This window comes from Mytilus trossulus, chromosome 5, assembly GCF_036588685.1.
Source record: "Mytilus trossulus isolate FHL-02 chromosome 5, PNRI_Mtr1.1.1.hap1, whole genome shotgun sequence".
NCBI lineage: Eukaryota > Metazoa > Mollusca > Bivalvia > Mytilida > Mytilidae > Mytilus > Mytilus trossulus.
In genome coordinates this window covers 50,457,786-50,474,651 of record NC_086377.1, presented here as the reverse complement: position 1 = coordinate 50,474,651, position 16,866 = coordinate 50,457,786, and the positions used below count along the sequence as shown (strand labels likewise).

Genomic DNA, 16,866 nt, shown 5'->3' with positions numbered 1-16,866 from the left:
ATGCCGATACTTATGCACTGTAAGGTCGTTTGCTTTTTTCTCATGATATACTAGATTTGTTAATAAAAATAACATTGGACAAGACATATAAAGATATAAACTGATGATATTTTAAAGTTCATACTCTTCATTTAATACATGATAAAGACATCTTTTCTGTTTAATGGTTGATTTTTAAAGAAGAGAAACTTTGATAATTTAATTATCGCATATTATTCCTTAACACGCTTTATGTTTGTGGTCCTTGAGTAAGACCAAGTTTGTTTTTAATGAGAATTAAAATTTATCCATTATTTTATATTCTTTTTTGTTTGTTTATTTCATGCCTTGACTATGGACGAAGAGCGCTAAGAATGGCATCTACGAAAGAACTTTCTCCATTTAAGGACGTGTGCAATAAAGCGTGATATCAACAACTTCCATATACTTTCTTTTGCCAGCAGTATGCCACAAGTCCGATAATACGAACATACGAATATTGATGGGTTGCTGTTTCACTGACATTAAGGACACATACCTAATTTCGTGATTAGAATTTTGATCCAGAAATGCGAGTCGTATCAACATTGACTAACCAAAGCCTAATTGACTGTTTTATCAATACAAATTTACAAAATACGACTTCGATCAGCATTTTCATATACAACTGGACACTAGTTACGATGAAAGCTCAAAGCACCTAATATTATTCCACCATCTCTTTAAAGTTGAATATGTCGTTAATTGTCCAGGACTCTCGTTACTTAAATACAGCACTTAGTTTTAGAGGAAGGAAAATAAAACAAACAAAGACTTCTGCCGCAGTTCATGGATGGAATGGTCCTAATAGTATCCGTGAGTCAAGGATTGAAGTCAAATACGTTTATAGAAATTAACAGCTAAAAAGAATAAATTTAGTATCAGAACTATATACTTCAGCTGTTGCGGGTCAGTATTACCTGACAAAACATTATGATCTTTATTTCAAACCATCACAACTGTCTTGTTTTGGGTCAGCATTGCCTGCCAAAACGTTTATTATCATTATTTCATATAATTATAACTGTCTTGTTTTGGGTCAGCATTGCCTGCCAAAACGTTTATTATCTTTATTTCATATAATTATAACTGTCTTGTTTTGGGTCAGCATTGCTTGCCAAAACATTTTATGATTTTTATTTCATATAATTACAACTGTCTTGTTTTGGGCCAGCATTGCCTGCCAAAACGTTTTATGATCTTCATTTCTAATATTTACATCTGCCTTGTTTTGGGCCAGCATTGCCTGCCAAAACGTTTATTATCTTTATTTCATATAATTACAACTGTCTTGTTTTGGGTCAGCATTGCTTGCCAAAACATTTTATGATTTTTATTTCTTATAATTACAACTGTCTTGTTTTGGGCCAGCATTGCCTGCCAAAACGTTTTATGATCTTAATTTCTTATAATTACATCTGTCTTGTTTTGGGTCAGCATTGCCTGCCAAAACGGTTTTTATCTTTATTTCACATAATTTCAATGTATCTTGTTTTGGGTCAGTATAGCCTGCTAAAACGTTTGTGAACTTTATTTCATTCAATGTACATGTATGTCTTTATTGCCACCCTCCTCATGCTTTCTTTACACATTGTTCGATGTCAATGGGATAATTCGGTAGAATCGGTTTAACTTCCTGTATGTTTACATGAATAATTCGTACTTCAGGTTTTGGTTTTTAATGTTGCCGTGCTTATTCATACTAATTATTCAAATTATATATATAAAACGACTTAATGGTTTATTCCAATGTTGTCTAAATGCTATGGTCTTTAGAGATAAATCCATCACAAACCAAAGTTTTTATATTTAACTAAACTGGTTATTAACTAAATTTATTTTTTTTCTCTTTTGGTTAAATGTTTATAGTATGTGTCAAAAGCTATAAATATTTACTTGGTTAAAACTTACATCTTTTAACTTTTATCGCAATTAAGGTACAAAAAATTATATGAAACATCACTTTAAGCTGGAATATTATATTATTCATTTTACAACTTTATTTACTAGTATACAATATAAACCTTTTAAATGTATTGCATTGGAATAACAGTTTGTTAAAATTAGTTCTGTCGCATGCCAGGAAGGAATGAATTTATTCCTCCTTTTTTATAGTGGTGTTATCGATATAAATTATTACTATTAATATTGAATGGTGATGTTCACCAGTCACTAAATTTCTAAAAATCTGTATATTAAAAATAATGACTAAAACTTTTCTTTTTACCGTATCATGAGTTACGAACATTATTTCTATAGTCTCATATCAATTCAGATAACAACAAAAATAACTGAGAGTTAAAAAAGGTTTACAGTAAATACTTATTTACTAATTTTAATTTGAAAATGTTTACCCTATGGAATTCACCCCGCCATATTATGTATGTATGTGCCTTTCCCAAGTTAGGAGCCTGTAGTTCGTGGTTGTCGTTTGTTTATGTGTTACATTTAAGTTTTTTGATTTTTTTTTTATGTAAATACGGCCGTTAGTGACTTTGTTTGAATTGTTTTACATGGTAATTTTGGGGTCTTTAATAGCTGACTATGCAATATAGGCTTTGCTCATTGTTAAAGGCCGTGCGATGACCTATAGTCGTTAATTTCCGTGTCATTTTGGTCTCTTGTGGTGAATTGTCTCATTGGCATCATACCACATCTTCTTTTTTATATTTATATATTTTCGATTGAAAAATGTCAAGTGTAGTTTGGAAATCCTTAGCTCATGATCCCTTACAGAAATAGTCAGATATAAAACTTCGTATTTAGGAAGGATCCAGGGCTTTGTAAAAATATACTTTAGTTTTGTTTGAATTTTTAAATTAAAAATATAGTTTTGGTTAATCAAAGTACTAATTGTCTGTACTAAAATATATAAAGGATTCTATATTTAAATGTCTGGATGTAAGAAGAAATATGAATTCTGAATCATACTTACATTGTAACTGCGATTCTATTGTAATTTAATTGCTGTGATCCTGGTCGGAATAAGATTTACACCTTTATACATTTTTACCAGTAAGAGATAATTTTAAAATAATATCTCAGTTGGTATATGAAAATAGGAACTTTTAATATTTCTGCTAAATGTGGAAACGGTTTACATAATAAAGTGATATGTGTTTGGTGTACATGTATGTGAATGTATTTTTTTTTCAAGTCATATATAATTGTATTCACGTCGCCAGAGTCCTCGGGTGGGGGATCCACTCTTTTAGCCTTAGAGTTGATTTCACATCCACTCTTCAGCCAAAGAGTGGATTTGTGGCAGGTTTTTCTCCCCACCTTTGCTATTCTTTGTCATTTATTCAATTGACATGATATTAGTTGATGTAATTTCGTAGTAATTATGTATTATTATTTCATATTAAATATGAACTTTTATGTCAAATGTTTTATTTGCAAAATGTATTTTTTGCATTTTATGATTTTGAATAAATGACCTTTTTTCGTCATTTAGTTTTTATATCATATAGCAAATCAAGCTCAGACTCTGGCTTGTGTATACGTAGTATGTTTATGGTATCTAGCTGTCTGTCTTAAAACCAGTTTTATTTGCTAATTGAAAATTAAGCGGAATAAAATAATTTAAGACAGCAGAGAAGATAATTCTGTTTAATTGGTTATTACTAACCGACTTAAATAAAAGAGTGAGCTATTATTAATGTAAATGTATAATGTCTCTAGTCTGGTCAAAGGGTCAGAGTGTCCTACTTAATTAAACGATAAATTGTTGAAATTAGATAACTTGTTTTCACGTGCAAAGAAATTTCTTTGATGACCATTGCATGACCGGATATCATCTTTCTTATTGGTCAATGGCATTGCGGGTCAGCACGAGTTCACGTGTAAGTGCATTGTGGTCACTTCCTTTTATCATCAGCATTTGATGTGTTAACTTGTGATTCTTATCAAACAATTTGTTCAAAATTCCCACCCACATACCGCCCTTTATATTATCTTTTGAAGTAGATATGTAAATATGTTTTTTTATGGGGCAGGTTTTTCTCCCCACCTTTGCTATTCTTTGTCATTTATTCAATTGACATGATATTAGTTGATGTAATTTCGTAGTAATTATGTATTATTATTTCATATTAAATATGAACTTTTATGTCAAATGTTTTATTTGCAAAATGTATTTTTTGCATTTTATGATTTTGAATAAATGACCTTTTTTCGTCATTTAGTTTTTATATCATATAGCAAATCAAGCTCAGACTCTGGCTTGTGTATACGTAGTATGTTTATGGTATCTAGCTGTCTGTCTTAAATACCATTCCTCTCCAAGTGTACTGTTTGATTATAACTTTTAAACGTAGTCTGGTAAAGATTTGTTGGCACACAAAAACGGTGTCCCAATTTACTGCACAGTGCCAACAATGAGTCTACAATCTTGGAATGAAATCAGACTCAACCAAAGAAAAACTTCCTACCTGCAATTTAAAAATAGTTATCCCCAAATACAGGAGGAACTAGATACCATTGAGATGGAAGCCATCTCTGTGGGCCCCGCTGTCAATAACGTGGGGGTAAATAAGTTGTATCTGATTATGTTTGTCAGGTATAAAGTATGAAATAATAACAGCTGTCCTCGACAAATATAGTGTGGATCAAATTTGTTAGCGACGAACAGACCAACAGACAGACAGACCTTTGACCTAGGAAGTTGTACATACATCATGACACACCCTCTGGTGTTGGTAAATAAGCATGTTAAGTATTGAGTATAAAATCATAACGGTAATCTAGATATGGAGCGGACACGATCTTCACCACAGGACAAGGGGTTGTCAACAGAAACCAAAGTTTTTGACCTTGACCTTTGACATAGGAAGTTGTACATACACCATGACCTACCCTCTGGTGTTGGTTAATACACATGTTAAGTATTAAGTATAAAATCATAATGGTTATCTAGATATGGAGCGGACACGATATGTCACAGGGAAAATTTGTGCAAAGTATTATTATTTAAAAATTAATTGCATTATGTAGAAAAATTGGAGAAAATAAACCCAAGGTTTTTGTAGAAATACCAGACAGTTTAATAGAAGGTGTTCTTACCTTCTATGAACAACTAACGTTAATTGTTTACAAAAGTCCAACTATTTTTTTTAAAATTCAAAACACCTGGTCCAGATCTACATCTGTTTAAGGTTCTGTAAATGGCTGTATTTTCACCTCAAAATTTACTCTGAGTACAGACAAACCTGCGCATCTGTAAAAAATTTCAGGCATAGCATGCCCTAGATAAATGAATTTGAAGTATGCTTTATGTTTTAGAAAAATAGAATCTTACCAGGATTTTCCCGTGCACTTTTTTTCATTCCTCCAGAAGGTGCCAAAATAAACTAAGTTCGGAAACAGGTTTGAGCAATTCCCCACAGGGAAAAAATGGAGTGATCATTTTTAATTGACATGGACAATAGATACCTGACAATAATTGGTTATTTAAACTGTGTACCTTAGTGGACCATATTAAGGTAAACTCAATTGTTTGTTAATTTTATCATCATCTGCAGAGACGAAAAAAAGTGTACTTCAAAATCCAGTTAAGTTATGAATTTTCTAAATCATACAATGCATTTGAATTCTATTTATCTAAGGCATGCTATGCCTTATAACTTTTCCAGATGACAGGTTTTCCTGTACTCAAGAGAAAACTTTGAAGTGAAACTACGGCCATTTTAACCATAGACGGTCCACATGAACCTTAAACCAATATCTAAATTTATAAATTTGTTTTAAGGATATTATTGCGAACATAGTATGCAATAATTCTATATGTATCGCGCACCGCATACCCTAACATGAGGGTACAAGGCGAAAGGTTTGGGTTTTCAATAAAATTACAATTAATAGTATTGAATAATCACGGGGCCGTAGTGATAGTCCGACAGCTCAATAGTCCGACGGTTCGATGGTTCGACAGCTCGATGGTCCGACGGTTCAATGGTTCAATGGTTCGACAGCTCGAGGGTCCGACGGTTCAATGGTCCGACAGTTCAATAGTCCGACAGTTCGGTAGTCCGACAGTTCAGTGTTATTTCTGCTTCTATATTTGAATCGGAAGTTTCATGTGGAATGAGGGTACTGCGCATATGTGATGAAAGTCGCATGACAGGAATTGATTTCAAAGGCTGCTTATTATGAGCCTCGTACCGACTTCGCAGTTAAACCGGAAGTGGAACACGAACCGTAAGTTCGGTTTATTTAAATCTTCTGTTGAGACGAACCAAAGAAACGGTAGTCCGCTGAAAATAGTTCAAACCAAATGAAAAATGATCCTACTTATCTATCGGAGGTAGCCTGAACGTGACTTCCGGTCACTCATGTTTTACATCATGAAAGATGGAGGCCTCCAATAATCAGTTCCGGTCTCAAATGACTGTTTGTCACGTGTTCACACTATTTTAAAGAATTGTTATTTGTAAATGTGTATCCATATCTTCCATGAAAAATGATTCAACGAAATATCGGACAGTTAACAACAGCTGTGAACGGATCCAGTGACGAAAAGACGGACCTTAGGACGAACGAACAAATTATTATTAATCTAAATATTGCAGTTTTTTTATAAGTAGGGCCAGTTGGCAGGAGTAATATTAAACATGATTTAACCAATTTTACATGTGGGGCGATTTGATAAATCAGTTTGTGGAGGTTTTTAAAAAAGTGGGGCGATTAGCCAGTGGGGCGACTTGTCCTGCTTCCATTTGAAGGCCCCCTTGAAGGTTTAGTATGACTATATGAACCATCTTTCATGTAAAACCCCCATGTGCATTTTGAAAAGTTGGCAGATATGTTTCTAACTCCAGGCAAAATATACTGGCATGAATGAAAAAGAAGTTTTCAATTAAGGCTCTGTGGCCATAACAGCTGTCTCATTAGCATTTTAACCACTTCCAATATTTGCAATTAAAACAATAGAAGAAAATTATTCAACGCAAAAACAAAACTTACTTGTAAATATGAAATTCTCTTTACGGTATGAGTTTTTCTCATTGTTTGAGATTGTACAGTAGTACATGTAACTGTATCTGCTTATACCAATTTCTTATTCACTTTTGCTTGATTAACTCACTAAATATCATATACATTGTACCACATCTCCTTATTTTTATAAGCATTCCAATAACATGAACAATTGTAATTCAATTCTATATACCAAAGCAAAATGAACTGCACCACTTTCATTCACTAGTATGCATCTTTTGGCAAAATACAAGTTCTTAAATGACACAATATATATTTATTGATAAAAAAAATAATTTAGTATACAACTCTATAAACAGCTGTGTCATAACTTGTGAAATCTGTGCTGAAAACACAGACATTGATGGTATTTGAGTAATTCCATATGTGAAGCTCAACATTAGCTCGTCAGTTGGTGGTGGACAGTTATAGTTCCTTTCTGCAGGCTAGGATGAATGACTTTTCAGGAAAACCAATTTCACAAATCAAAACTTTCCTCTAGATTTCTCCTACAATATTCATCCAGTTTAGTTCTTTTGTTTTAATTGGACACCGTCCTGATTTTTAATTTTGCAAACCATTCAGTCTCTTGCTTTTTGCAAATGGTGCATGCAATTAGGATGGGTATGGCAGTAGACAAGTCTCTTTAAAGTGGGTTTGTGCCCTGAAAAAAAGTTTTATAACTTATTTTTTTTGAAACTTGTGCAACACACATACCTAAATAACTTTAACATAGAAGAGAGCAGCATTCGTGTCAATGTTTTGTTCCTGTTTACATTGTCATTGATATTTTTTTCAGAAAGCCTGAGGCATAGCTCATGAATTCCTGTCATTACATCCTAAATTAACATAATTACTTCTAGAATAATTATCAGTATGATATACGTACACTATCATTGTACAGCCCAAGTCTTCAGTATATATAATTGTTGCATTCATTCACTCCTGTGTTCAGTCGTTCAAAAATATTTAAACATCAACAAATGAACTTTAAAAAGGACAAGAAAACACTAGAAAAGATACGTACATACAACCCGTGTTTAAGTGTATTTGAGAGAAATATATCGGGTTAAACGATTTATAAAGGAGAAATATATCTGGTTAAACGATGTATAAAGGAGGAAAAATTGTAGATATTGCATTACGATGCTTTCTACCAAATAGCACGTGGATATGTTTACATATTTAGACTTGACCCAGTATGACCCGTACCTTGTAGGTCACCGCCGTCGACTAGACTACAGTCGTGTATTAGACAATAAAAAGCTTAAGCCTGTACTATTTGTGTGAAGTAAATGTGTTTGTTCTGTACATTTAAATTGTTTTACCTGATAGCAAGGACGTATATCTATCCGTTTCCTTCTCAATTCACTTTGTCAAAACATACGTATTACTGCGCCCGGAAGTGAGAAAAATATGAGAAATCCTCGTAAAATAATGCTATTTTCAATTTTGTGGAATCCATTTTGTTATATTTATTATACAAAGATAAAAAAAGTTACGATTAATTATGAATTTGCATATCATTATACGGAACGTTTATGGACTGTTTTATCCATAGCTGTAAAACGGTCATTTTGGCGGGAAATCATGGTCACATACACACGTAGATTGGCTGGTACCCGATCGTAATGTTACACATCACATACACTAAAAGCTAATACCCGGAACGTAGTACCGGGAACCAGGATAATACGTAGACAACATACATAACTAATACCGAAATTGAAAACGCTTTACAGTTTCTCGTTCATAAACCGAATTCAGCGATTTATAGAAGATGCAATATTAATCATGTTCAGTCGATTTTTCATTGTTATATCAACATCTGAACTAATTAAAGAATCTTTAGATGTCAGATAACACTCGAAATTGACCCGACCTCTTTTCGCACGGAATACACATAATGATAGTTTGTAGTCAGGTTGACTGCTTATAATGCAAAATATACACTCATAACAAGTTCTATAAAACAAACAAAACACACTGATCGTTTCTTTAGTCCCCAATGTAATTGAAAGAAATAAAAACCATATCATACCATAAAAAGAAGAGGAGAAATTCGAACATTTCCGGAACTATTTCTGGCCAAAAGACCCCCTGCAAAGATTGCGTATGAAAAGATGAACCTCATGACTTAAAAGTCAGGCCTTAAAGCACTGCCTTTAAAAACTAAAGAACGACTCACGTCTTTTACCGTTAATATGTCGATTTCAAGTTTTGGGACACAATTGAAGATGTCGCGTTCCGTTAAGACTCTAGAAAATGTCAAAACTGCTATGGAAAGACATAAACTGCAGAAGTATTTTGGGCACAATTACCGGACATTAAAAGAGTTACTGAATTGAAAGAAGAAAATCCAAAATGGAGACCTAGAAAAAATTCTTAGATAGTTTAAAGATGTAACAAAAAGAATGATAAATAAAATGTACAGTTTAAATTTTTACAAGGAAGCAACACAGGTTCACAGAAGAAGTGAAAGCCTAAGTGTTGGACATAAAAGATTCGTAATCAAATCAGAGCTTATTATTGTACAGATAAGTAAGACAAATCACGAAACAGACCACAGGAACGAATTTACTATTTTTGAAACAAATAGACATGCTGTTTTCCCGTAGGAAGAGAGAGTATAAAAATCTTATCTAAAAATGAGGTTACTTGCTCTAGCTGAATTGCAGCTGTGGCCCGTCCTGAAACAACAAGAACTGGAAGACCAATTCCAGCCACTTACCCAAAATAGTTGATGGCAGACAGACTTAAGGAAAATGCCTTGTTATAGAAATTTTAATTTTAATGTGCCACAAAAAACGGCACAGGAAATTGCCGACATTGTACTTGATTGTATATATCTATATAGTGCAACTCTTATATTACAATCAGATAATATGTACACTAATGAGTTAATTTGGTTGACCAAGAGCAATGTGACAAATCATCGAACACCCTCTCAGGATTTTGCCACCCTGTTGTGCCTCCAATAATTTCTTATAATCAACTGGTGATTTCTGATTCAATCAATGAATAAAAGTGCCAAATATTTTTTTTATTAACAAAGTGAAATTGTAGTGGATAAAAATTATGTTATATGTACTTAACAAAGTTTTATATTTTTATATAAGTTCATCAGAAGATTAAACCAGATGGGACTATTATAGTCTTGCACAAGTAAGTTGCGTATCTTGGAAACAGCTGAAGAAACATCAAAGAACCTGTTGGTAGAAAAATTAAAGATAAACCCCAGAATGAAGATAACAGGTGATAACTAAGATATGTACATTAAGACAAATCACCAAAGGCAAGACAATGGTAACAAGGACATCCACTGGTATATTTAATATTAAAAATTAAATTTTACAATTGCTTAAGCATGCTCTTAAATGTAATTGTTTATGTTTCATATTTCAAAAAATCAGTTAACAAGATTCTATCAAAATAGAAAGGACGATTAACTAGTACTGTGACATCCTCGATACAGCTGGACACCAAGTATTTGGCTTTTTCTGTATTATAAAAATGTTAGAACAACACTCCACAAGAGTGGAAATGAAATGGAAAATAACAACAATATATCACTACACGGCCTTCCAAAATCAAGATAATGAGTTAAAGCTATATCGCATATTGAGCCACACAAGACCCAAATATTACAACAATGAATCAATTAAAACGAGAAGACTGATGGCCCGACCTGTTCATTGATGTACTGATGTCCCTTTTGGTGTGTCTTCCTATTGAACTTTGTGTTTCTGTCTGACAACTGATTTAACCATTTAGAATGACATTTCAATTTTTCTTCTTTGTACACCACCAAAATGCAAGATATTTGGCAAATCATTTCGATTAGCATGTGGCAAAACAAACATTTCAAATTAAGGTAGTGATAATTATTTTATTGGTTTATATGTATTATACTGTGGTAATATCATAAATTACCGTAGTACATCATAATACATAACACAATTAATGTTGTAGGAAATACTGATATGTTGCCAAAACATGGATCTGTTCTGGGTGGTGACCAGCTAACAAGGGAAAGGCTACAGAAAGTTAAAAAACATAAGGTTTTTAGCATGAACACCTGAGGGGGATTTGAACACCTGAATCCAATAGTAATTGAACATTGGCATGTCAAGCAGGATTTGTTATCTGTAAGACATTTAGTCAGAAATAGAAAAATACAATAAAATACAATAAGGGTTTTAAGACAGCTATTGAAATAGTATAAAAATGGAAATACAGTATTTTATTTGATATTTTATACAATGACTACATTTTTTTTTTGTTAAGACAATTAAATACTACAAAAAATGAAATACAACACAATATCACACTGATAGTTAACGCATTCACATGGAAGAAAGTAAATATGGGAGATAATCACTAAGCATATAAGATTATTCCCCTTTGAACAGTATCTAAAAATCTTGGATGAGATATGGTGATCAGAGTTTGATAAAAAAAAAAATGGGAGAGTTTAGTGTCCATCTCATCACTCCATGTTGATATCTGGCTTAAATTGTCACTCTGGGTAGATGCAGACAGTTGATGGAAAAAAATCCAAACTATAGAAGGCTTTGTTCCTCACTTTCGTAGGGTGACAGACGCAACAATTTCATTAACCTATTTAGCACTTTGTGCTGCATGTCATGCATTTATATTCTGACAAAAGTATAAATTTATTTGGTTGGAATAAAAACTGAGTATAAGTTGCATAATATTTGGCGAAAGGAAACCCAAAAAAACATTGTTTTTCCATTTTTAAAGGGGCATAACCATAGAATGGTAAAAATGAAGCCCCAAAAATTTATAGGTGTTTTGTTGTTATACGCATTTGGCACAATTTTCATATCAGTTTGTTGAAGCAAACTTACTTAAGTCTGAGTTGCATTATTGTTTATCCTTTGTTCATTTTGAAAATTATGTAAAGTTGAAACAACCACAGCTTTATTTAAAAATTGCACCATTTTCTCAATAATATTTTTTCAGTAAATTTTACTACTTTTTGGATATTCATTCAGATTCAACCTTTATTGATAATGTTTCAACATTTAACTGTAAATTTGACATAAGAAAACAATGCAAATATATCTTACAAATAATTTATTCATAGTCGGAGCTTAACCTACTAAAAATGCAATTAGATTTGGAACTATTTTGTAATGCAAGTTTTTTTTTAATAGGCTTTAGAACTAGAAGTGGCAACATCAGCCACTGTTGCACTCTCCGTCACCAGGACCAATGGAGCCTCATTTAGATTTAAGAGTACACATGAAATCATAATGGAGCCACCAGAAGCACCATCAGTAAAGGTGAATGAGGTATTTACTTTAATAACTATAGAATTGTCTGCAACATGTAATATAAACGCACTAAAAGAGGTGCATGGCGCATGATAGAATAATTTCCAAAGTTATGCTGTATTGTTTTAGTTAAAAAAGTGTTTGTTTCTGTATTTACAAATAATTTTATCTATCTGTATTTGTATTAATTTCTGTGTTTAATATATATCTCATTCAATCATTTTCAACATTTATTTAATTTTATATCATTCAATTTTCGAATGTTCTTATTTCCTTTTTCAGAGTAATGAAATAAATACCACTACACAGCCAGGTACCATCACCTCGACATCATCTACCCCATTGTCTCCGAGACACCAACCAGCCATGATGAGTGTAGAAATTTCCACAGGAGAGTTTTTAAAAGGAGCAGCTGACTGTTGACCCCAGCAGCTGCCGAGTTTGTTTGGAGGACCAAAGTGATTAAAGGAGGCTCTGGGTTGGCTGCTCCTATAAAAACTGCAATTTCTGGGTGCATGCTATGTGTAGGGGCATAGGCTCCAAAACAAAATCGTCTTTAAGCAAAATAAAATGTCATTGTCGAAAACATTGTGAATTTTGATGAAATAAATTATTTAAAGCTCACCTCATCTAGTCTATCTATATTGCGACAAACTTCAAGCCATTTTTCTTATCAGGTAGGCCAGATGGCTTCCACATCTTGCTTTTTCGGTTTATGTTCTCCAGCACAAAATCACCACCTTCTCCTTTTGAATCATGACCACTAGTACTGTAAGATTCGTTTGCTTCAATGAACGCCAAGACTTCTGGCGGACATTGTACTCTTACAAATAAATCTCTGATTGTCTCCATGTAAAAAGGCATATTGAAACCAAAGAATAATGGCGAAAACTTTACTTTTCCTGCTTGAATCGCAGTAGAGTTGTTACGCCTGATTCCAGCTCTAAATATATAGTGCCAAGCAGTAAATGAAAACTACTTCTGACATAAACTTATAGTTACTAGAAGTGGCACCATTCAAAAAGGAGAAGTACCCGGTTAAGCTAGGGTTTGACTTTGTCTTCGCTTCATGACGGTAGTAAGGGATAAACAGTTATTGTGCCATGGAATGCATAAAAATCATTAGACTGCCAGCTTTTGTGATGGTCTAAAGAAATATAAAAAAATATATATAATAGATCAAATGAAAAGACGTTATTTGTATGTAGTAATAAGAAATGGAAATTTGGACTCTAACTTGCATAGATTTCATTTTTATGCCACACTTAGGGGACTTATGATATAACAGTTGTCCACTAGTTGGCCCGTCTTTTCGTTCTTCCGTCTGAGCTTCGGGTTAAGGTGTTTATAAGTTTTGATCATTTTTAGTTTGATTGAGGTTTTATCAACTTAAAAAATTTTAAACAGTGGAGTGGGGCTTCTGTGATATTTGGACTATTATTGTTAAATACAATTTTATTGACTATTATTCTCAATCATAAACGAATGATTTTCATTTACAACAAATCTTATTATATATTAATGTTATTACCTCCGGCATTCTGAAAGCTCTGCAAGGCCTTTGGGCTGTGAAAACCTAGCATCTTAGCAAGATCAAACATAGCAATGTCCCGTAGCAATTTCATTTGCACTTTCACCGTATTTATCTCATAATGTTCCAGACCTAAAACAACAATACCAGGAGTTTGTAAAATATGTAGAAAGGTATTCTATAGAAAGTTGGACAATTAGTGTTACGTGCAGTATCAACATATATATATATATGATCATTAGCTTTGGTAATTGTTATTTGATTTATTAAATCCGCAGGTGCGGTTCACAAGTTCAATTTTGTTTGAATTTCATTCACGTGTTGTATTTAATTATTATATAAATGCATATAAAATATACAAACAAAACAAAAACATAATCAAGTAGTATTTTGAATACACGTTGAATTTAATTGAACCATATATATATATTTACCAGGTATCATAACAATATTGTCGCTAACTAATCAATGCGTTAAATATTGTTGTTCAAAAAATGTTAACGACTATGTTAGTTAACGCAGCGTTAAAATTTAACGATGTGATTAAAAAATTGAATTCCCACAATTCTTTGTGAAAATAAACTTCCTTTATTAATCAACATGGCTGCAAATGTGTCTTCAGAAACTACAAGAAAAAGAAAACTGAACTTCACAGCAATTGAGAGCAATTTGATAAGTGAGCAGGTTACAACCCATCTTGAATTACTCCAGGGGAAGCATTCCCCCAGAGGTTACTAATGCCAAGAAACAGGAAATGTGGCAGGAAATTACATCTAAAGTTAATGCATTGAGGGTGTATCTCAGAACAGAGACAGGTTCGAAACCGTTGGAAAAACCTGACCCGTGAGGCCAAGCAAAAAATTACTACAGTGCAGAAGGTAAGAACACAAACTGGTGGTGGGCCTCCTCCCACCCAACCTTCCCAAGCAGAGGAAAACATTATAAATTGTATGAGGAACACTGCCTATTTCCGTGGAGTTCCCGGTGGTCAGGAAACTGTAATTAAGGGACCAGAATGTAATTTATGTTTAAAATGTTTTAAAATTACTGTAATAATGCTTTGAAAACGGTCTTTTCATTCCGATATTTACTAGAAACATTTGGTAATTGGCTATTTATCGTCTGCAATGTTTACAAATATACAACAGGGGGAATCCCAAATGATGACCCTGACCTTCGAAAGAAAAATAGATGCGTTTTTATCGTTACAATATTGAGTTGTAGACTGCGAATTTTTCAATGACAGTCTTGTGTGCTTTTTTGAATCATTCGTATAAGATAAATGCTCTGCAGTTTGTGTCAAAATCTCACCTTATGTAGCTTATTTGTTTACAATTCATGATTCCCCCTGCATTTTGGCTGTCCTTGACGCCGAAAACAAGCCCCTTATGTCATAGCAAATATGTATTTAATATCTCCCGTGAAGATAACCTATCTCCTTTTATCACCCTTATTCCTGTTAATTTCGGTATCGGGTCCGTTCTCCCTAATAATATGTTCAACATCCAACAGATAAGGAGGTCTTGAATCGGGCATGGGTGACCCTGAATTAGTTTGATACAGGCGACCTGTTGGACATTTTGGGAAACTTTTGATAGTAAATCTACCAAACAGCCAGAACATGTTAGAAATTATAACTGAGCTAGCACATAATGCAATAGTTAAAAGAACAAGCGGTTTTCATTAATCCTTGAAATTGTATGTTTTCCAAGCGGTTAAAGAGCAGAATGCTCTGAGGGATACAATTGCCATATAGTTTTCATTGACACATATATAGCAGTTCTGCCAACTTTTCAAAAAGCAAATTTGTGAGATTTGGCCAAAATTAAAAAGATCAAAGAGGAAAAAAATAAATCCAAGGATACTGCTGCAAAAAAGCATGCACATGCGCGAGTTTCACGCATTTTAAATATTTTGGCAGCCCTGGCCTTGATAGTCTAAATAATTATGACGTCATGAAAGGCTATTATATTTTTTTTCTTTGACGCCTTACTTCCAAGCACGGAGCAAAGTGTTATGCCTTCAAGGCCATCTGGTACAGCTGGATAGTATTATTTTCAAAACTAATTTAACTGCACATGCAAAAGCAATATAAATCTGAATAATCACTCAACTTTAAAAATAGCCAATCCCGGATACAAGTGTTTGAGCAATGTACTTATTGTGTTATATATATTTATTTATTTTATTTATTAAATGAAGTAACAATCCTGAAGCTAGAAGCTTTTTTGCTTTCTCCCTTTTTTTGCTAATTCCTTAACAGTCGGGACAATAAACCTTCAAATTCAAACCAAAATTTCTGTTTGTTGTATTGCACATTGTTTTTACAAAGATCGTATAATAGGAAACATGTGTACCAAGTTTAAATCTTTTAAAAATAAAACTTTATATGGTCCGAAACTGACAGAAACACGAACGTACTGATGGATGGGCGAACGTTTTACCTACCTAAACCAAAAACTGTTACCTGAAGCGGGACACACAGACCGGAAAACAATGCCTAACATAATAAACGTGTTTTTTTATTAAAAGTTTTAAAATGTATTGGTAAAATAATATGGATTATCAGCTATTATCAAGGTTAAAATTCACAAACATTTATATTTTATCTCTTTGTATGAAGAATATTTTTCTTTGGGATATCGGCATCTATACCATTTGGAAAGCCATTAAAATACATTCCTCTCCAAACTGCAATGATGGAACTTATGCAATCGAGAGATCTATATTCTCCGTAATTGTGTCAATAGAGCAGTTGACACATTGACTATTTTATCATGTTTATATTATATATATATATTGATTGATTGTTGGTTGCTTCACGTCCAGTGGCAAATATTTCATGCATATTCAGGACGAGTACAAGTTCACAATAAATACAATATGTAGGTTGATACGATAGAGGCCATCTGGGATGATGGTCGAGGAAATTTGGACTGCCACTAGAAAATGAGAGTATATTGGATAGGGACAGAAATATTGCCTTGCAACAGGCCACCTACGGACACCTCAAAAGAGTTGTTGCAAGGGTTCATAACGTGC

At 33.2% G+C, this 16,866-nt stretch overlaps 1 pseudogene; it reads right to left on the bottom strand.

Moving 5' to 3' along the window:
* Window positions 1-12,903: 12,903 nt before the first annotated feature.
* Window positions 12,904-15,447, bottom strand: LOC134718046 (uncharacterized; annotated as a pseudogene).
* Between the last annotated feature and the right edge of the window lie 1,419 nt (window positions 15,448-16,866).